The 22156-nt window shown below is 41.2% G+C and overlaps 1 long non-coding RNA gene across 1 annotated transcript; it reads right to left on the reverse strand.

Annotated features, from left to right (window-relative positions):
* Nucleotides 1-455: 455 nt before the first annotated feature.
* LOC107988848 (uncharacterized) lies at nt 456-19877 on the reverse strand. The gene is made up of 9 exons (XR_001760346.2): nt 17915-19877; nt 16256-16433; nt 15629-15785; nt 15477-15556; nt 13863-14085; nt 12105-12187; nt 3638-3696; nt 2121-2286; nt 456-684 (listed from the first exon to the last, which is right to left on the reverse strand). It is a non-coding gene; the product is annotated as an uncharacterized LOC107988848 (long non-coding RNA).
* Nucleotides 19878-22156: the final 2279 nt, after the last annotated feature.

The raw sequence follows: 22156 nt of genomic DNA on the forward strand, positions 1-22156 counted from the left end.
AGGGTCTGAGTGAGGTGTGTTTATCCTGGACAGGGAGGCTGGAGCTGGAGCTGGAGGTGGAGCTGGAGCTGGAGGTGGAGCTGGAGCTGGAGGTGGAGCTGGAGCTGGAGGTGGAGCTGGAGCTGGAGGTGGAGCTGGAGCTGGAGGTGGAGCTGGAGCTGGAGGTGGAGCTGGAGCTGGAGGTGGAGCTGGAGCTGGAGGTGGAGCTGGAGCTGGAGGTGGAGCTGGAGCTGGAGGTGGAGCTGGAGCTGGAGGTGGAGCTGGAGCTGGAGGTGGAGCTGGAGCTGGAGGTGGAGCTGGAGCTGGAGGTGGAGCTGGAGCTGGAGGTGGAGCTGGAGCTGGAGGTGGAGCTGGAGCTGGAGGTGGAGCTGGAGCTGGAGGTGGAGCTGGAGCTGGAGGTGGAGCTGGAGCTGGAGGTGGAGCTGGAGCTGGAGGTGGAGCTGGAGCTGGAGGTGGAGCTGGAGCTGGAGGTGGAGCTGGAGCTGGAGGTGGAGCTGGAGCTGGAGGTGGAGCTGGAGCTGGAGCTGGGTGCAGGACTGTGGAGGATCTCCAGGCTCTCACAGCAGATGGGTGGCCTTTACTGTACGTGTGAGAGCCACACATGTATACGTTCAGGCAGCGGATGTTCAATCTGACAGAATGATTATTGTCTCCAACGATGGTCTCTGGTCTCAGTGGGACCAGCTGTTAAAGACACCATTAAAATGACTTGAGTTCAGCTCTGCTGGAAGGAAACCTGGAGATAAGCTGCAGCTTCCAACTTTTACAAAAGGTGAGCCAAGGTCTGGTTCTGGGCCCAGTCATGGCATGGTTTTTATGTGACCTACAACTTATCCCCCTCTGTACGTTTCTACAGCGCCCCCAGTAGTTTAGGAAACAAGGATTTTAGTCCCCTGTCAAATATGTTGTAAATATGAAGCTTAACTGCAACATTTCGGAACCTTTTCCAGGTCTTTCTTGGATCCGTTCTGCAGAACAGGTTTAGGCTAAATTTTATTGACATAACCTTCAAGTGCTTTAGACATGAGGCTTCTTTGAATGTGGTTTCCCTCACTTCAGACCATATCCTGAATGACACTTTTATCAGCTTTGCTAAGTTTAAATGATGTCAGTACTAAACTGATATCTCAGCTCCTCTTCCTCTCCTACTGTAAAACAACAACCCTCACCTTGATTTATTTCCTCTGCTCATTTTCTCATGTATATCTGAACAGCATGTTGCGTCAGGATCCAAACCATTGACTTTTAATGGCGCGTGACTGGAGCAACAGCACAGCACATTTTGGCTCATTAACACACACCACGACGGATGGTTCGAACTGAGATTTGATTAAGGACAGAAAAAAAGTCCTCGTCTCACACTTGGCTGAAACCTTAGCAAAGATTTCATTAAAGTTTAATAATGAAATGGTACCACTAGGGGGTGACTGTGACTCCTGTGTCTCCTGTCTGAGGGCGCAACAATGCTAACAAAGAATAAAAATCTACATTTTTTGTACATATGCTTGAGTAACCTGCAGTGTCAGTTGGCCAGAGAGGAAACTCCAGTACACGTCATGTGAGCGTCCAAATGCTGCCGGAACACAAGGTGGAACAAATCAGTCCCTGAATAAAAACCACAAGTGCTCCACCAGTTATGGGAATAGTTATTCCTGACTCTGTCATTTTCTATGGCTTTATCATTCCTCAGTTTTTTAAAAATATTTAATACATTTTTGCTTATTAAAATATATTTTCCTAATATTTTTTAAATCATATTTATTTTCCTTTTTGATGTCTTATTTATTTGCAACCTTTAAATAAGTTCCTAGAACAGTTTGTGTCTTTGGCCAATATTTACAGTGCATCATTTTTGATTTTCGTTTGGTGATGTAGTATGAGATATATGCAGGTGGTGAGGTTGGCTAACTTTTAGGAACCTTTGCTTGCATTCAGCTAAAACATATTCTTTAGCTTGTTTGTTACACATATTTATTTGACCTTTTCATGTGTTTATGCCCCTTGGTTCTCACTTTAATAATAATTTTCTAAACTAGGTTTAAAAGATTTGATGATGTTCTTCTTGGTCCAAGTTCTTTATCCTCCTAATCTTCTTAAATTGTTCTTAATTTTCCACTTACCTAAGGTCTGTCCTTAGCCTGGATACAGGGGCACGGCTGTGCCAGGATGTTCTCCCAGCATTCAAACCATGCCAACCTCCTGATGAGAGAGGAACCCTTGGGTGATGTTTCTTATCACAGTAGGTGTAAATCCAGAAGATGGCAGTGATGAGCTTGTCCTGTAATTCTGCAAAAGAAGAGCGGATGATTGGTCGTCAGCTGCATGTGGGAACAAAGATGAAGGAAACACAGTCTCAGCACCAAATATGACATCATGTTTATACAAAGTCATTGGACACAAGCGGAGGAGATGTTTGTCATCAGTCCTCATGTTCAGTGGCTTCTGTGGTTTCACCTCTTCAAAGTCAAACTTCAAACGTTGGCTTTCATTTCAAGTGACAATTATTGACTGGTTTCACTTTCTTACTTTTATTTGTAACAAACCCAAACATGAACTGTGGGTATGTGTGTGTCTGTCTGGACGTTCTGCAGGTGGTGGCTGAGTGAGGGGGTCGTTCAGGAGTCGTTCAGGAGTCGTTCAGGAGTCATTCAGGAGTCGTTCAGGAGTCGTTCAGAAGTCGTTCAGGAGTCGTTCAGGAGTCGTTCGGGAGTCGTTCAGGAGTCGTTCAGGAGTCGTTCGGGAGTCGTTCAGGAGTCGTTCAGGAGTCGCTCAGGAGTCGTTCAGGAGTCGTTCAGGTTATGGAGGTAGTTAGCTGCTCGTTTGCTGTGGTTTCCTCCAAATGTCCAAAACAACTGCACTGTAGGTTAATTTCACACTAACTTTACCAGGTGTGAATTTGAGTGCACAGTGAATGGCTGTCTGAGACTGACCTGGTGAACTGTCCAGGGTCTAAGCCCACCTTCACTCACTGACCGTGACCTGTAACCCTGGACAGGACTAAATGATGAAAAGAGGAGAGGAAATGTATCATGTCAAACTGAAGTGCTCTGTGTGTGTGTGTGTGTGTGTGTGTCTGTGCATCATTAATGCTGAAAGCCAACCGACGAATGTCATCTGTTTCTCTCTGGTCATTAGCAGAGCAGACAGACCATCAGATTGTTGAACATTTGCCTGTATGTGTGTGTGTGTGTGTGTGTGTGTCTGCTGTTGTTAGCACTCCAAAACTGGTGAACTGCTTTGATTAAGACAGAAGATGAATTACAATTTGGACAAATACATTTTACGGCCCTGCTGGTCATCGGCGGTACTGCATCCTACTGTAACTACATTTTATTTAGGGGAGCTTTAATAGGTAACATTTTTGAATGGACCATTAGATCTAAGCAGAATTAAAATGGTCAGAGTTCAACTTCAGTGTGTGTACGTGTGTGTGCGTGTGTATGGGAGTGTGTGTTTCCCTGCCAAAAACAAATGCCCGAGGACACACAGCTGAGCTGGCTGCAGTTTGGACTGAACAAACTGTGTCATCTTTCCTGACGGTGATGAATACTGTGTTCATGACTCCAGCTCCAAGTTTCAGGACTGAATCTGTGTGTGTGTGTGTGTGTGTGTGTGTGAGTGTGTGTGAGCCACTTACCGTGCCCTCGCTGTAATTTCATCAGTCATAAAACCCTCAGACGTTTTGACATTTTCTTCCTGTAAAAAGACACAAAGACAGATGATCTTTGTTTCACTCCTTTGATTTATGACACAGTCTTCTCTTCCAAACCACTGACCACGTTTTTTTTAAATCCCTCTTGAACTGCACTTAGAGATCGTACTTTTGTATTTATAAGGTATGTATTTTATACATACTGTTCATGTACACTTGAGTGAGGACGAGGTTGAAAAGTACAACAGGAAGAGAGATGTTGAATAGACATTAAGCTGACACGACTGACGGATATTACAGTCAGCGGGGGTTACAGCCCATTTACTTAACCTCTGCTTTTTTAGGTTTTCCCTCCACACATGTAGTATTTTGTTTCCTCAGCCATTTTTCTCAGTATTGTGAAATCTTAAATTTACAGACCGTGGTTTAAACTGAGCAGAGGGGGCTGTAAAATAATGATAAACACTGAGTTAGAGCTGTGAAAATGAGGGGAAAGGTCGACAGGGTTGACAGTCACGTTGTTATTTATTATAAATATATATATAAAACAAAGTCAAACCATCACAACTGGCTGTGACAAATGTCCTATCAGCTTCATCCTAACATCAGGATCAACTTGTAATAACTTCACAATCTGCACATTGGCACTGCATTTAACGTTTTTTGGCTAACATTAAGCTACAGTTTCCCAACTCTTAGCTATTTTCTTCCCTTTATTCTTTTTGGTATTAACCATTTTGTGCTAACATTTAGCCACATTTTCACAGCTTTCACCAATTTTAAAATGAATTACTTTTGGGTTTAACATTGAAACATATTGGCTAATATTAGGCTACTACTTTTGCAAAGTTGTTGTCATTTCTTGCCATTTTTTACTTTGCTAACCTTTCATTAGACCTTTAACTATTTTTAATTAATTTGCTTTTTATATATATATATATATATATATATATATAAAAAAGTCAATCTTCTTTAAAGTGCAACCTGATTTGGTCATTTTGAATGGCGTCACACATCATTACGACAGTGTTAACTAAGTGCTAACTGTTAACAGACCAGTGCGTGGAACTCAAAGCAAAAGTGGAGTTTGTTTTTAAGTTTGCCAGAATTGGCACATCGTCTTTAAACATCGGTGCCGTTGGCATAAGAACAGCTGCAACAGCCTGTAAACGCCTCCTGATGATGTCATAGGAGCTTTATTGGCCCGTTTACATTAAACAATGAAGGAGAAAATTCAGCAGTGGAGCAGAGAAGCAATGAAAGTCTAAATTCATCATTCAATCAATTTGTCAGCAACAAAACTCCTGTTAAAGGGGCCTCAGTTTTCCAAGACAAGAACAATGGAAAAACTACAGGGAACAAACAAGAACTGCTGAATTTTCTGGTGAGAAAAAACGTCTCGATGGAGATGGAAGGAGTAAAGACGGAGAAACACCAACCGTCTGCAGGGACAGTGGTCATGTTGAACATGGACAACTGTCGCAATCAGAAAAGACGGGTCAGAGTCCTTTCACCTCAGAGTTCACAAGTGAACAAACGTTAACATTTTTTGACAATTTTTTTTCTCCTCCGTGGGCATCGGGTTATTGGCAGTCAGAGACGGTAGAGTCACGCAGCACAGATATGAAAACAACAGAGAACAGAGAAGAAAAACTTCCGTAGGTTTTACTTTACATTTGTGTTTCTCTGCCATAATTTCCTTTCTTATAAAAACTCACGGTGTGCACTGCTCTTCTGGGAAATGTTTGATTTTTATGACTCACGGTGTGCTCTTCTGGGAAATGTTTGATTTTTAAGAGGAAAATAAACTACTCTATGAAGAAACAACAGCTTTTTTGTTCATATTTTGTTCAGATTATATTGAACACTTTTTTGGCTTTACATATTTACGTTGACTATTTGTCTTTTTTGGCCAACCTTTAACTATTTTAAATCACTTTAAATACCATTTGGCAACTGTTAGCTCTTTGGGCACTTAGCTATTCATGACAAATTAAAGGCTAACATTTGGGCTAACCTTTAGATTTTTATTCTTACCCTGAACTATGAGTATGTTTGGTTTGATTGTTGAATTTCAGACCACTTTTGCCAGTCTTTGAAGATACAGTATCTGCCTTTCATTTTATCAACCATCCTACTTTTTCTTTTGGTTAAAGGCACACATGCCTACCTTACCAGGAATTTTAAAAAATGGGATAATTGAAAAATACTTTGCCCTCCAATTCTGTCTAATTCCTGGCCTTACATTTGAAGACAGTTTAGTGGAAGTCCATATTTGGGAGTTGTTTTGTATGTGACTGAGTGTCTGTGGGTTTTTTGACTCATTCTTTTTCACGGTTTGGAGCAAGATGACCTCGGCCCATGGGTTTGGAAGCAGCCAGTAAACACATGCAAACATTCCTACACACACACACACACACACACACACAGAGTTCTGTGCATATCAACTTATACAGGAGACATTTCTGAAACAACGTTGTTCATATCTTGTCTCTAAAACCAGGGTTGGTGGTTTTTCTCAGACCAGACCTGACCTGCTCGGTTCAGGGTATTAGAGTTTTGGTGGAGTGAATCAAGATTTATCAGCGTGTAGACAAACACCAACAGTTAAGTTCATGGTTTGGACAAAGGGGAGTGAATTTTTGTGTGCGGTTAAATCCGAGGCTTCTCCACATCCACCCCTGGCCTGGTGCATCTAATCAGACTAAATACTGTTTATATGTTCAGCGAGCGGCTGGTTTAAATGCTTATTTTGTTCTAAATCCCTGGCTGCGGCAGCGGCCGCCGCCGCCGCGTAGCTGCTGACGAAACCTGTGTGTTGTTGAATTCAACTGTATTTATTCCTTCATTCCAGTGAGCCTGCGGAGAATCAAACTAATCAGCAATCAATTACAGAAGGAAAATGCAGCTACGCTCCCTGACTGTGACCTACAGAAGCCAGATCAGGATCTGGACCTGGAACCAGCGATGTTCCCTGAAACGTACGAATGTGCTTGAAGTGGAGGGAAAAAAAATCTCCCATGTATTTATCTAGCATCATAAATAATCCCCGAAATAAAATCTATAAACCTTTACTGCCAGGAGCGCCCTCTGTGCATGATTCTAATGCTCTGCAAATCTGTTTCATTTACGATTTGTTTCATACAAGGATTGAGTGAAAATCCTGCTGCAGACACGTGTCTTTCCTAACATCTAATCCAACACAGAAACTTTTTTTCTTCATGTTGTTTGGAGGTAAAAATGAAATCTGGGTCAGATTAAATGTAGGCTCCAGATTAGGAACAAGTCGTGGAGGTTTGGTAACGGAACAGGGAATGTTTTTTATTTATGTGAAGTGCTCACAAAACACAACAACCTGCATGTGTGGATGTATATGTGTGTGTGTGTGTGTGTGCTTCCACTCACTGGCCCCACCCAGGAAATCTCAGCAGGAATCAAATGTGTTTTGTCTCGCTGCTGATTCAAGCAGTGTTACGCTGAGGCCCCACAGTCGTCATGGGTGGTCACCACTGGCACAGTGTATACACCGTCATACAGTACACACACACACACACACACACACACACACACAGAATCACAGTGCCAAATATGCACTTTTAAACATACCTTACCTTATACCACAGCAGTGTATAAATCTTTTTTTTTTTTAAAGCCTGTAGGCGTGTTTCAATTTTTTTTTGTTCGTATATATAGATATACGTGCAGTGGTGGCTTAAGGAAGTGGACTTGGGTCCTAAAGGTTTCAGGTTTTTTTAAAGGTTTCAGGTTCAAGTCCACCAGCTGCCACAGTTCCCACTGAGGTGCTCTGATCATGGCACCGTCCCCTTAAAGCTGCCCACTGTTCACTTTGGTGATGGGTTAAAAACAGAGGTCACATCTGGTTGTGTTGTGTCGAAGGAGGAGCTCAGTATTAGACAAATGATAATAACAAATCCAATTCAGGTATAAATAAAATAGTGTTACAAAGAAGAGGGCTAAAAGTTAGCCAAAGCTAATTTGCTAATAAAAGCTAACCCCACATGCTGAAACGACAGCCCAGCAGTGGCTAAAGTTGAACAACAGACAGCAACAAACCAAAACACTAAAGACATTTCCATCAGGCAGCAGGGCCACATAAACCCTGTCAGAGTCCAACAATTGGCCCCTGAGACAGACTTTGGACAAACCGGTTGCCAAAGTTGTTAAAACGTTCACACAGGTAATGGAGATGAATTACTGACTCGGTGTGTTGTTTTTGAAGCTGTGAGTGAACATCCTTCTCTCTTTACAGCCATCAGTGTCATCTGCCCCGTGTGGCCCCCGGGGGCCCACTGGCTGGTGCGAGCAGGCAGGAGAGGCTGCCGACATTCTCGTTAGCACCACAGCTATTTAGACCTGATTATATGGTTCCGACTGAACCATAAAGCTTCTGTTCATGAGTGATCACCAGGAAACCGAACCACACGTCCGTCCCACTGTCAGTGTGATGACAAACGTTGCCTGGTCAGCCAAAACACACTCTGCAGGAATGTGTGTGAGTGTGTGTGAGTGTGTGTGTGTGTGTGCATCTAATCGGAAGACAAATGCCATATTTTCAGCAGTTTGTTTTTACTGCACAGCAGGCGTGTGTGACTGTGTGAGTGTGTGTTTGTGTGAAGCAGTCTGAATGATTTTACATGCTTCACTGGAGGAGTTCAGATCAATGATTTATAAGTCACTTGTTTTTTGTGCCTCTTTATGTCGTCACTGTATGTACAAGTGTCAGGATTGATGTAAAAAAAGAAGGAAAATATGAGATAAAGAAAAACATGTGACTTGTATTGAAGTTGAACGGCTCACAAATGAAAAAGTCACTGATGAGATTGTTCTACATTTCCAGTAATAAAGACATCGGCAGACGGATCGACAAAACCAAACTAACTCAACAAATAAGAGTCAGAAATGCTAAAAGTTATTAATGTTGTCGTTGTCGACAAACAAATACTGCTAAAATACAACAAAAGTCAAAAAATCTTAACTACCTAAAGACTCAAAATTAAAAGTGTGCTAACCATTAGCAGTCTAACTACAAACTATTTTGTAGATTTCTATATATCTTTTTAATTTTTTTTTAAATATTTCTCTGTCTTTTCATTTCATAATTTCCACTTCCTGCAGATGCACGGAGCTAAACATCTTCAGATTTACTCTGACGTTTGCCTGACGTTCACAGGACTATTTTCATCCTCCATCTTAAAGAATATAATCCAGATGGAGCAGCGACTAAACTGTAAGACCTTTTGTCTGAATCACCAGACAAACTCAGTCTATTCCGTCAGACTTTCATTATTGTATTTTTCAGTGACACAGTTTGTGACCTTCTCTGAGTACAGGACGCCGTAACCATGTCCACTCATTGTTTTCTGTCTGTTTTCGCCTTTTTTTCAGTGCCAAGCAGATGAACTGGAGTAGGAATATAAAACCTAACAGAGCGGAGCATGTGTGAATAATTATAACACATCAAAATTTATACTCCTATAGTCAGTGTCTGGACCTGAAGTCACTTTCCGTCTCATTTTCCTGGTCCTCTCCTGTCTTTGAAGATGAGTCCTGCGTATAAACTCTGTCCTTCTACTGATGTCAGTGTTGGCTGTGAATCTAAAACCCTGCTCTTTATTATGTGCTGAAGTAATCTGATTACTTTTTTAAAGTACTGACTGCAGTGTAATAAAAACAAGTCTAAATACTGCGATATCATTGTCCCGCAACATAGAATCTCTTCTTCGTAGTAGAAGACAATACTTTGGTTGTCAAACGTCCATTTTATGACACAGTGGAACCTCGAGATATGACTTTAATCCACTCCACAACAGCATTTTCCCCATTAAAAATAACTAAAAATTCATTTGTTCTGGCCCCCCAGAAATATATACTGTATACACTGTAACATACTGTTTATTAATTAAATTAAAATTCCCACCTTATCTAAACATCAAAAACATAGAGATAAACAAATATATTGATGATATAAAATAATAATAATTAAGAAAGAAAACATTGATGTTTCCCCTTATCACAAGGTAAATCTTGCAAAAGCTGCAAGTTCTACACAGATGAATGAGTCACTGTTCCCTTCATGGACCAAACCGTTGGAGGACGCTCCTTTTACACCTTAACTTTTATGCTCAAACCTGGACTAACATTGAAGAATGCTGCTTTTGTGATCACTCTGTTCAAACTTTTCTTTAGTGTGTTGCTAATCCAAGCCTTTAATTCAAGACACAAGAGTTAAATGGCTGAAAACAGTGCACGGTTCCGACCCAGTTAAAGCCCAGCAGGAGTCCTGCTCTCTGCCTGCGTGAGGGGAAAAAAAAACCTCAAAATAGCACAACTTTACTGGAGGCCAACTTGCAAGTCAGAGATAATTGAGGCCATAAAAATGTTTGTCATCTTCCAGAAGAGAAAGTTACTAATCTACAGAGATAATTACTGTGATTATGAATATGGTCTTTTCATTACAGTAGAGAGGATGTTTGAAGATTCAATGGTTTAAAAATACCTGCAGGCCAACAGCTGCTCCTGTGAGATATGGTTAGAAAAGTAAACACGCAGTATTTTACCACATTCATATACTGCCTAATATATGAAAGGATCAGAGGACGAGTCCTGGCAGCTCTACAAATCATTCAGCTCCCAGTTAAACCTAGTTACAGGTTGTGAAAATGAAGATCTGAAATGATATAAAACATACAATAAAATTATATAATAAGATAATATAATAGCATAGGTAAAAAAAATGGTGCCAAATTATTAAACAGAGCTGGAATAAAATGCAGAACATCAAACTATTGAAGTTCTTCTTTTAAAATCCTTCTTATTGTCAAACCTTCCTCAAATACAATACAATTTCATGTTGTTGTTTGAACTGCCCTTCACAGCATCAGCTACAGTGTGAATGTACAGCCGGTGTGTACAGGAGGTGAGCTGAGATCTTAGTAGAACATCTGATTGACTTCCCAGTGTTGTCATTCCTGCAGCTCTGCCTCTGTCAACACACAACGTCAGCTCCTGCTCAGCAGGGATTTTCCCACTACATTCATCAGTGTCTGCCTGTTGAACACTGTGGTGTCCCACAGACCTCACTGCTGTTACAGAGACATGGACTTGTCTTTGAGTCAATCAGGTTTGTTTAAACAAGTGAGAACTTAGGTTACTCCTGGATCGGCGTTCTGGCCACTGTGCACGGCTCACTTTCCCATAAGGCACTGCAGAACGTCAGGCAGCGGACCACCATTGTTCTGAGAGTGTGGTGTGTCTCTGCTCTAAGAAAAACAAAACAAAAACAAACGAGGTCCGTGTCGTGACCAGGGAGTGTCACACACAAGTACACACTGTCATAACATGCAGTGAAACCAACCTTTGTAGGTGAAATTCACTAGCACTGTTGCTAACTAACCACACCATCATCAACGTTTGACATCATAGGAAGGAATCACCTCAGGGGGGCGCCAAAATTAAAAAACTTAAATATCTTTAGAACTTAAAATTAATTTTGTTTTTTTTTTTGCCACAATTGTACCCCGCCCCTTATTTTGGCTTTTTTTTATTTTACTTGGTTATAAAATGAAAACATTTGGTGGAGTTTGACAGCAAACGGGGGGCATCCACTACAACTACCAGAAATGCTGCCGCTTTAAGCATTAAATATACCTGGACTATTGATATAACATGTCGTCTCGTGGACAACGCGTCTCATTGTCCTGCGTGTAAATAACAGCAGGACACGTATCACACTCTGCAGCTCTCTTTAAAGACCACGTTGTGCAGCTACGGGAATAAATTCACAGGGAAATGCGGCGTCTCCCAGAGGACACGGACGCAGCACTTCCACACCACACACTTTGGTATGTTAACAAGTCCAACAGTGGTTCTTTGTTGGCAGACGGAGACACACTCCCTGTGTGACACCGCAGGCCTCACAGAAAACACACACACACACACACGAAGAGAAGTCAAACCCCAGTGGAGGCAGCCTGCTGTTACAGCAAGGATGGGGGACAAAAGGGGGAGGAGGGGGGGGGGGGGGAGAATCACTTGTACACAAACATAAACAAACACACACACTTAATAAGAGGCTTCTCTCATCCACTGCTGCGGCTGAAGCCAGGAGCTGATGGTGGGAGAGTGTGTGCATGGATCTGTGTTATACTGCATGGGTGTGTGTGTGTGTGTGTGTGTGTGTGTGTGTGTGTGTGCGTGTGTGTGTGTGTGTTTAAAGAGGTCATAATGGTGAGAATTAAAGGCTTCACTGAGTTCTGGCCTGTGGTTTCCAAGACTACCGCAGAAATTTGTGTCAACAATCTGTAGAAAAACATCATGTCCCTCTAAGTACCAGCAACTGTTTGTAGGAACTAAACAGTTCTCGCTCACAGACGCTGCCTGGGTTTTAGCTACATGAATAAAATCCTTATTAGATTAATAAATGTGCACTTACAGACACGCCCTCGTCTCTGATTGGTCCATTATGGTCAGCTGTAGAAACCATTCAGAGGCGATGCCTGTGTTGCCTGCACTGTCCTAGGAAAAAAAAAAATGGAAATGAAATCATGCAGATGTGAAGAGATCGAGTGTTAACAAAGACAGAAGAGGAGCTTCCACGGTGACAAGAACCAATCAGATCAGGGATTTAACACAGTATTACAGACCGTACTGACTATTCTATAATGTCTATAAAACCATATTATCTGCTACGTTTAAACGTTTTATTTGGAATTAAATAGTTCAAAGTCTTTTTGTTTTTGTTCTTGAAGGTTGAAGACCTTTTCCTTAGATGATGCTGAGTCATGTGATTTTTGGCCAATCAGGGACATAAACCTACAAACCACTGCATTTAAGTGGTCGTAAATTCTTCCACATCCACTGTTTGGCTTCGACAAGACCAAAAGATGAAACTGAATCCAAGATGTATCACTGCAAAAAACTTTCCAAGAACGAAAAAAACAAATGTCCTGAGAAACAATAGAAACTCCAGGATCTGGGCTGAAGACTAGACCGGAGTGAGACAATGGACGGAGAGACAGGAGCTTTTAACAGACAGACATGATCTGAAATGAGATTTTACAGCAAAAGCAGGAAAACATTTCTGTTTCTTCTTCCTTCTCACTTTTCAACAGTTTTCATTGGCCTGACGTGAGACGTCCAGAGTCCAGGAAACTCAAACTTCACGGACCTTCACAGAACGTTTATCCAAATCATCATTTAACAAAACAAATATCTAAATAAAGAGTGTTTTCTACATCTTTGCCCATGCATTCCAGAGGAATGAACAAACAAAACTGATGATGAACGATACAATTATTCACCTTCCACAAACCGTGCAGCTGTGCCTGCTTAAAGATCATTCTGGAAGCCCTGCACTGGGCCATTTACTCAGCTACAAACAGAAAAATACAATTTAAAAAAAGATGAGGGAAAAAAACCCCAAAATGTCTCCTAATCAGGTTCAGATTTGTGTTACTCATCAACTGGAGTTTTTCTTAGCTTTATAGAAGCCAGGCTGTTTCACTTAATGCTGATTTAACTGCTGATGCTTCACAGTCCTTACAGACACAATAATGTGTTTATTTAGTCGCAGGCAATAAAGACCTGCTCTGGTGCTGTTCATTAGCACAGCAGTGATGGTAAAATAAATAACAAATCATTTACATTCCAAATGTGTGAATAAAAGCTTGATTTTCTTTATGCTAAAATGTCATGAAATATTGATGTTCCATTCAGTCTGGTTAGTGCTCAGTGTTCACAGACAAAACAGCTCTGAGTCAGTTCCACTTTTATAACATTTGATTTCAAATAAAGCAGGTTGTTCCACTGCAGCTGAACTTATTTCATTAGAAAATATAATAACTTTTGGCCCGGTTTCATCGTAATGTCTTAGGCTAAGAGCCCCTAACATTTTTTATTTTTTGTTGTTGTTGATATTCATGTTATTTTTAGCTGAGGAGGATAATGAAGGAAAGTTTGGAGACATTTCGAGGTGGAGTCCATTTTTTTATGTCTTTCTAAAAATCCTAAATATCTATAAATATGAAACAATCTTTTTGACAGAGTTATGATTTGAAGTTGTCCAACCCAGTTTTTTTTTTTATTATTTTTGTATAGCTATTTGTTCTTTGTTCTAATGAACTAACGTCTCTCTCTCTCTCTCCGACACTTCAGTTCAAACTAAAGATATTCAGACTGTTTTCTGTCTCACCTGGCCGACTCACTCATCAGTGTCATATTTCCTCCTCAGACACAGTCGCCCACATACAGTGTGTTTTCTCTTATCAGTTCACAGCACAGAGTGAGGTCACAGAGGGAGCACGTCAGTCAAAGAGCGGTCTTCACTCACAATGATGACAAATTGTTCAGATCGGTCTGTGTCTCCGTTCAGCCAGCGCTCAAGTCCAGACCTGGCTGTTCCTGAACGAGGGTTCCTGCAAGTGGAGATGGATGGAGATAAATGGAGCTCAGGTCACAGTCAGCTAGATACATGTCGAGTGGTCTCATGTCCCAGCTGAGGTACTGTAACAGTGTTTGACACCACCTGTTCCTGACAGAAGCTCACCCTCCTCACCCTCCTCACCCTCCTCACCCTCCTCACCCTCCTCACCCTCTTCACCCTCTTCACCCTCCTCACCCTCTTCACCCGCAGCCTGGCTGACGGGCTTGTTTCCAGAGACACAAACATTCAGTAACCAGAGAGTGTGAGACCTGTGAAGACGATGTCTTTATCATCAGTGATGGATGGACGTCTTCTCATGTCTCTTCTCCAACCTGAGCAGGAATCTCTTCTTCTCTGCAAAAATATTTTTTGCTTCTTCAAAGTCTTTTTTTGGTCCCTCTTCTTGAACCTTTTATTTCCTTTTCCTTTCTTGTGTTTTATTATAAGTTACAAACTATAGACACTTTTAAATCAAATGATCGAAAACGTTTTTTCCATTTCAGAGAGGCTAATGTTTTGTTTTGAAATCTATCTAAATATCTAAATACTAATATTAAGTATCTACTTGTTCTGTTAAAAAAAACAGAAATATATAAATAAGGGAAATTAAAATATTTCATTAGTGAATTGATTTGGAGTTGGTGTCAGCTCCACACAGGAAAAGTCACACTGAACAATAATATACATTTTCGTAGAAATCTCCACACAGGAAAAGTCACACTGAATTCTTTCTTTTCTTTGTTGAACAATAATATACATTTTCGTAGAAATTACAATATTACAAATAAAAATTCAGTGGAGTTTTGAATTGAACTGGGGCCGAAGCACATCTTTTCAAAATCTCAAGGTGCAACAGACTGAAAGCGCAGGAGCAAAAAGAAGACTTTTTACTCTATAATCGGATCGGTGGTGCAGCAGGAGCTTCCTCAGCAGGTCGTCGGCCAAGTCACAAATGAACATTGATTTGGGAACAACAGAGGCCTTTTGTCTCCAAGGGGCTGGGATTCTTTTGCCTTCTTTTTCTCTTACAGCTGTGGAGCCACTTGGCTCGGCGTTCCCTGTTGTTTTTCCAGGAGTAAAAACTTTTCATGATGAAATAGAGCAGAAGTGTACTGTACAGCATCTCTGGTCGTTCCACTGGATCTCATTATTAATTCTCAATGAAAATGTATTTAAACAAAGACTTTTGAGCCTGAAAATCAAACTCTGCTGACAAATCCAAATAAAGAATCTTGAATCTCAAAGTCTCATTTGACATACACACACACACACACACTAATCTTAATTCACACACACCTGCGACATGTCCCCACAGAGACAGTGTCCACTCAACAGTTGGATTCTGCCAAAGTGTAGTTATACCAGTAAGACACACAGACTCACAGATGTGGAGCTGACGGAGGTTCATGGATGTCAGATGATGAAGTGCGTCTGGGTCATTTCCACACGGACGCCGCTCCTGCCTGCAGAGAGAACACCGATATCTGATCTTCATATTTCTGTCACCTGGCTCTTTACCCATAAGCCCCCTCTACCTGTCTGTTCATAAATAAGCCTGTGGATGTGGCGGTGGCGGCAGCAGCAGACGGCGGCGTGGACTGCGGGAGTTTCCTTACATCACTTTTATACAACATGTCATTCCGTCTGAGACTCAGTTTTCAACATCTGATGATGGAAGAATGGGCCTTTTGTCTGGAGGAAACAGAAATAGTGTTTTTGATACCAGAAAAAGGAGAGGCTTTACATGTTTTTACAGTTACTGCACTGACGCAGTACCTGGAGGTAACGACCTCACCTGTCAATCAGGCAACAAAAACCCTGGAAAATATTAATAGAGATGAAAAAACAACACATTCTCAAAATGTTTACATTTTTACCTTTCCTGTAATTAATTTCCATTAGTCGTCAGATGTAGATTCAGAAAACAAATTGGTAATGTTACATTTATGTCTTTTTACTGTTTCATTTTTGTCATTTTTCCCATTGTTATTAAAAATAGTCTCTGCATATTTGGTAGCTGTGATTAACTTTTCTTTTCCCTGTAGTGTCTGGAATTGTCCATTTCTATTCTGTCTCATTTGTGAGAATAACGTAACTCTTGGTTGTCACATTGTGTTGTCTCTGATTTGTTTCTGTTTTCGTTCTTTTTAACTGTGTTTTACCAGATTAACTCCACAGAAGTTTCCCTTCTCAGTCCCCCGGAGCGTGGAGTTTGTTTCCTCACAGACGTTGGTGTTAATTATGAAACATCAAGTGGAGGAGAGTCGGCGCTTCTGAAGCTGAGCTATCAGATGTCTCACAGAGAGGTGTTTGGCACAGAGTGGCTGACTGGCTTCACTCCTGCACACACACACACACACACACGGGCACACAGAGGGACAGTCAGCGCGGGTGACGGCGGGCGGTGAAAGTGCGAGCGTTGAGCCGAGAGTTCCTGCCTCGGTGACATTCCACGGAGCAGGAAGGACGAGGGGAAACAGACTCCCGTACACAGCCGTCACATCACAGTACGTTTGCAGTATTGGGTGTCGCCGCGGGTCAGGACTGGGTCACATGATCGTTAATGGCAACCTGAGATTCAGAGGGAGTGTGTGTGGAAGTGTAGCTGCGCCGTGTGTGGTGGAAGGCTGTGATTACTGATATAATTCAATCAGAACCAGACAAACCCATGGACTGTGTGTGTGTGTGTGTGTGTGTGTGTGTGTGTGTGTGTTCATGCTAAGTGAGTCTGTAACAATAGAACAAGTGGTTCATTAGAGTCTGTGGAACCAGAACCTGACCGGTTAGAAACATAATTGATTTGGCAGATGCCGAGGTAAATGGAGTGTGTACTGTATAGTACTGTAAAAGTACTGTGAATGATGTATTTGTGTAGTCCTGCTGCTCACTCAAGTACTTTACCTTCCACCTTTTTATTCACATTTTTAGACTTAAACCCGTTTTTTTCCATCACACACCTGTCACACACACACAGCCGTAGGATCGACTTTAGGTTAATGATAGAACCCATTGATACTTGGGGGCTTTGACCTTTGACCCCTGTTAAACGTTGACCTGCTATTTGACCATTTAAAAAATAAGCCTTGTATTTGGTCTCCCTACACCTAAACAACTGAGAGACCTGCATTTAAAAGGAGTTCACTTTCCATAACCTCCCTTGTAGCATTATCACAGCAGTTCAGGTTTGTCTTTGTACTCAGATTCAGGCTGCACACATTTGTTGCACATTTCTGTTTGTTTATTTATTTTGTGTTTTTATATTAAATGGCTGTCTAGGGTGGGACGGGAGGGTTATGGGAGTGTTGTGTCGTTTGGTTTCTGTTCTGTTTATTTACTTGTTAAAATAAAAAGATTTTAAAAAATATGTTTTGGAATCTTTTCAGCTGGAGCTACCAACTCTGGGCACTTTGTAATTGTTCTGTTATATATTGGAGAAAAATATGCAACAAAGTAATGCAGGAGAATTGACAGTGATAATGTTTATCCAACAGTTAGCATTAATAGAATCTTTGTTCATTTAAGAATACAACTGGAGCTTGTTGTTTGAAAGGAAATTACAAAATAATTACAAAAGATGAAAAAAAAAGGAAACACATTACAAACGTTGTTCAGTAATGGCAGGAAGAGAATGTGATTCTACAGGCATTTCTGGAGGGTGGGATAATGACGACTTGAGTTAAACGTCTGTGGGTCGAGCTGAAGACAGACGGGCTCAGAAACACAATATCAGCTCAGACGTTTCACTCGGAGGAAAAAGGAGGGGAAAAAAAAAAATCCCAAAACCTCAAAAACCACCCAAACTGAACGGCTGGTCAACTTACCATTAAACAGCCGTGATATGATGTCAGCGGAGCTGATGTTTGTATGAAGGGCCTCAGTTCCATCGGAGCCAACATGTTGGCTTTGAGTGTTCCCAGTGGGAATCAGACCATTAGAGCCATTAACTTTTGTCCCAGGAGAAATTCTGCAGCCAGCATCGGAGGGGAGACTGTGGAGGAAAGGAAAAGCTGAAGCGTCTTTTTTTCTGAAAAAATTACCTTTGACACTTTTGACAGTACACACTATCAGAGGCGGAGGACGCCCATGTGTTTGACATTTGAAGAAACGTGCTTGCCTGCCTTCTTGAGGAACACTGAAGGAGAAGATCAATGGGAGTCTTAATAATCCACAGCGAAGGATGAATGGAAGACACCGTCAGCAGTTGGTTGGATTACGTTAGAGACGCAACGTCATTAATTAACCATCACAGAAAGACACAGATGAATTGACAAAGCACAGGCTGTGTTTAAATCCAGGGGCCTCCTCCAGGGGGCGTTTGAAGATGTCGTGATTATGTCGACAAACTCTTATTTCCGCACTTGGAATTTTCTAATCTGCTCCTAATATTGTAGACGTGGTATCTATTTTGGCCCTAATCCCATTGTCAACCTGTCCACATGGGACACTGCCCCCTACTGTGTCTTTGTTACAAAAAATGACTCCATAAATGACTTACTGTAGTAACCCCTACTACATGTTTATATAATAAGAATCCTACACAGTCAAAGCTCTGGGTGATTTGAACACTAATATTACGACAATATTTATGTGTCATCACTACGTCAGTGACTTCATCTGAAGCTCTGGAGTGAGAAGCCAGAAATAAATTGGATTATTTTGACGACAGTGTGGGTAGCATCACTTAATCATCTTTATGACATATACATTGTAACAGCTAACTTATTTTCCAGACACTTCAGTGCATTCATCCCTTTCCCTGCTATCAGTGCTGGGAGCAGCCGTCGCCTCCTTTTCTCCTTCACTCATCACCTCTCAGAGACAGGAAACAATTCACTAACCCCTCTCACTGCCACTCCAGTTGCTCCGTCTCCAGCAATTTGGCTGAAGATTCTGATAAATACCATGACGATTCGTGTACAGCAACACGCAGACATATCGTATTAGCCTCAGTGTGATGAAGTGTGCAAATGTGGGGAGTAAATCTCCGGCCCTTGACTGAACAGGGAGTGCAGTATCCTCCTTAAGTCCCTTCAAAAGCTGCAGCATTCCCTCATGGATTCATGAAAAGAGCCCATTTATAGACATGGAGGAAAAAAACTAATACTTTTTTCAACAGAGTTTTAAAGTGTGGCCGCCAACGAAAACAATGATTCCCGGCCAGAAACAGCCCAGTCAGTAACGCAGTCGACTTAATTCCATTCTCTCGCATGAAAAGAGAATTAAAAAAAAACTACAGGACGGGCTCAAAGAAAAACCTTGCTGTGTCCGAATTGTGTGCAACTGGCGAAGGCAGCGACATACAAAGTATGAGCCGGCACGAAAATCAGCATGAGGCTAAAATCACACCACGGGCCATCGCCGCAGGGCAGCAGTACGTCACAGGGATAGGACGTGTGATTTATGGAGAAAGTGGCCGGAATTCTGGAAAAAAGAAAAATGTAGAAAACTGGAGATGGAAGTGAAGAGAATGAGAAACAGGCAGAGGAGAGAAGTAAAGAGTTGACAAAGGGGCCAAGGGAGAGAAAGATGGAGAGCGATTGGTGCCAGTCGCCGCTCCATTTGCTCCATTAATGCTGAGAGTAATGGTCTGAGTGACTGAGGGATGATGGGAAAATTGTCCTACCTCGTAGGGGAGTCGTTGGGGTGATGCATAGCAACGAGGACAAACTCAGTGCTTCATCCTCATCATCACAGCCATTAACAACAGGAGGCCTTTACTGTAAAAGAGGTTCACCTTCACAACACAGACCTGAACCTGACGGCACACAGTCCACTCTATTGTTAGATCAACAACTTAGCTGCAGACTGTACCAAGCTAGGCAAACTCTATTGTTAGATCAACAACTGCTCATGGTTAGCTGCAGACTGTACCAAGCTAGGCAAAAATGAAACAGCTCAAAGTCACCAAATCAAAGTGTAACAAAAAAACTGCTAAAATCCTAGAGAGAAAACAATGTTTGAAACAGCATTTAAAACACTAATTAGATAAAAGGGCAAGGCCAAACAAGCTACAGTTCACAAAAACCTTTTTTTTAATATTTAAAAATAAATGTAAATTAAAAAAAACACTACAAACTAGTTTATAAATGGCTACAAATAAATAAGTTTTTACAAATCTAGCTTAAAAGCTAAATCTACAACAGGTTTTTGTTAAGAAATACATACATTTTGCTAAAACTAATAAATGGTAATAATAAAGTTAGCCTAATGCAGCAAAGCTATTAAAAAACTGAAAATAAGAAAGAAAAGAAACAAAAGCCAAATACTGGCTCATTTGGTCTTTTTCTTACTCCATAAAGGTGGAGATTAATGGTCTGAGTGACTGAAGGATGATGGGACTTTTTTTGGAGAGGAGTCATTGGAGTGATGTATAGCAGCGAGGACAGAGCTCAGAGCTCCATCCTCATCATCACTGCCATAAACAACAGGAGGTCTTTACTGTAAAAGAAGTAAAAGACCTTCATGACACAGGGCTGAACCTGAACTTCACAGTCAACTCATCTCTGCCTCCTTCTTTATAACTGTGAAAAAGCTGAGACGTACAGTTGAACGTTAGCCAAAGTGTGAATGTAAACTCAAACTGAACTTAAACTAGTAGCTAACAAACATTTAAGAGTAAAACAGAGGGGGAGGGGCCACCTTTATTGAAGCTTTTGATTTCAAACGTGTTTTTGTTTTTCAGCTCTACCAGTATTTTATATTTATTGTTACTATCATTTTTTTTACTTGTCTCCAGGGGTTGAGCCACGCACAATAATTCCTATGAGTCTGAACTGTCTGGTTTTGTGCACAAATGGCCAATAAAAATCTGATTTGGAAATAATTCGTAATACCTGACTAACAGATGAAAAAGCAGCTTTAGTATTTTTATAGGAAAAATGAGCTAGGAGTTAGCCAAGAGATGAATAAAAGAAGGTTGTGAAAGACCCTAAAATAAAACAGAATTTTAACAAATGTGTAGCTAAAGGTTGGCCATAAACTCAAATGTAGCTAAATAATAGGTATATCTGAGAGCTAAATGTTAGCCAGAAATAGTTCACAAACAGCCAAACCATAAATCATCTCAAACTATATCAGGATCTAAAATATTAACAACAACAAAAACACTCTAACCTATAGCCTAGAGCAATAACTTCACATCCTCGCTGGAGAGCCAGGCCCCCATGTTGGGAACCGATGCCCTGAACATCTCTGAGGTGAAACTAAAGTGTCAGCAGTGACATCACACACTGATGAGTGAACTCATCATGAAGACTGCAGCTGTTTTTGGCAAATGTCACTGTGATATTGTTGATACCAAAATCACCTTATAAGGGCATAGGTATGTGTGGAGTGAGAGTCGGTTCACACACACACACACACACACGTACAGTCAGTCTACAGCTCTATTTGGCCTTCAGCAGATCGACAGCAGTCTGTCCATCACCGAGATTTCTGAAGTCTCACTGCAAAAAAAAACACACATATTTATTTATACAGTATATATACAAATATATATATATATATATATATATACAGTATATATACATGTAAATTATAGAAAATGCATATTTATTGGTTTAATGTTTATTATGTTGACATTTCACCTTATGGTTTAGTATTTTTTATACTTCTACTTCAGTGTTTTTTGTACTGGTAAAACATTTGTACTGGTAGTATATCCTGGGTGTTTTTTGAGAACAGGGTACATATATGCCCCGTCCCTGCATTCCCTTGGATTAAGTGGGACTTCCATGAGAGGATCTCTTTTGTTTCGGGAACTAAAAAGAGGAAAAACTCCTCGATCGCAGCTGTGTCTCTGCAGTAGTTCATCAGCTGAGAAGTGTTTTTGACACAGAGATTCAGACTGACAAAAACAGCAGCTCAGATCTTTACCTATTTATGAGCCACTCCACTGCCCTCTGATGTGAGCCGTTCCTATTGGCAGACCAAGGTGTTTTTCCAGAGCCCAGCTGCTCCAGGAGCTGTGAATAATAGGTGCAATTTGAGATTGTTGTCAATTTTTCAAATAACTGACAAACGCATCCTGGACGATTGTTCTCAGATGGGGGGTGGGGGAGGGG

The sequence above is a fragment of the Cynoglossus semilaevis genome, chromosome 8 (genome assembly GCF_000523025.1).
Source record: "Cynoglossus semilaevis isolate Cse_v1.0 chromosome 8, Cse_v1.0, whole genome shotgun sequence".
Taxonomy (NCBI): domain Eukaryota; kingdom Metazoa; phylum Chordata; class Actinopteri; order Pleuronectiformes; family Cynoglossidae; genus Cynoglossus; species Cynoglossus semilaevis.